This window comes from Amphimedon queenslandica, unplaced genomic scaffold, assembly GCF_000090795.2.
Source record: "Amphimedon queenslandica unplaced genomic scaffold, v1.1 AMPQUscaffold_1302_Cont26686, whole genome shotgun sequence".
Taxonomy (NCBI): domain Eukaryota; kingdom Metazoa; phylum Porifera; class Demospongiae; order Haplosclerida; family Niphatidae; genus Amphimedon; species Amphimedon queenslandica.
The window spans coordinates 1-1,142 of record NW_003558353.1 but is presented as its reverse complement, the minus strand read 5'-3'; the positions used below and the strand labels follow the sequence as shown (position 1 = coordinate 1,142).

At 30.2% G+C, this 1,142-nt stretch overlaps 1 long non-coding RNA gene across 1 annotated transcript; it reads right to left on the bottom strand.

Moving 5' to 3' along the window:
- On the bottom strand, positions 1 to 489 carry LOC109593491 (uncharacterized). The gene is made up of 3 exons (XR_002190991.1): positions 273 to 489; positions 179 to 219; positions 1 to 78 (listed from the first exon to the last, which is right to left on the bottom strand). It is a non-coding gene; the product is annotated as an uncharacterized LOC109593491 (long non-coding RNA).
- Positions 490 to 1,142: the final 653 nt, after the last annotated feature.

Below are 1,142 nucleotides of genomic sequence, written 5' to 3'. Positions count from 1 at the left end.
ACTGGTCCCCACCCCACATGTACAGGTAGTCTCCTACCTGTACTGTAGAGTGAAGGTACCTCTTCACTGGTTGATAGACTATAGATAACAAGAGGACACAGTAATATAGTGAATAGTTATAATAAGGAGAGGATACAGAGGAGTAAAGCAAGGGAGAGAAAGAGAACAGGTCACTTACTTGATGACATCTCCTCCAGTAAACAGCCTCTACAGTCTAGACTATTAATAATAACTAACTCAATAATAACATACCATACATACTGGTACCTCACCTGACACCCACACACTGCACTCACTTAATGTAGCAATGTACATTGTAGCTTGTGTTATCATAAATAATTTCAACATCAGACAAATAAACAATAATGGACTGACTTGACTGGATCAAACAAATGGCAGCAAAATCAGTCACTTAATTCATTTTCATATTTTACAAATTGTCATAAAAACATCTCACGGCATTGATGATGATAATAATAATAATAATAATAATAATAATAATAATAATAATAATAATAATAATAATAATAATAATAATAATAATAATAATAATAATAATGATAATAATAATAATAATAATAATAATGATAATTTTTAAAATTATTTATAATTAACAGTCAAGTCATTGGCTAGAAACTGATAAAGGAAAGTCATTTTTTTCTTATTAATTTGAGACAGTGTCTTCTTGTTCCTTGACAGCTTCTCTTCTCTTGTAGAGTTCATTAATACCTCACCAAATATTGATGCTATAAATAGTAACAGTACACTGATGCTATAAATAGTAACAGTGCATTGATGCTATAAATAGTAACAGTGCATTGATGCTATAAATAGTAACAGTGCATTGATGCAGGACTTTAGCAGCAACTTTGGTTTGGGGCAAATTAAAAAATCCAAATTGATCAGAATCAGCTCAAACTTTCTACACAATGTAAGATAATGTATACATGTATGTATCACAAAAAAATAAAAGTGCAGAACTCTCTCCTATTTATTTTGGTGAATTTTGACCAAAGTCCCTATATTACAAGTAAATAAAAAACATTAAAAATGGAAAAGTAGTAGGATTGAATTGTAAAAAAGTAAAGAAACAAGAGGGTACTTGCAAAGTGGTGTGATAACAAATCCTACACTACTGCATG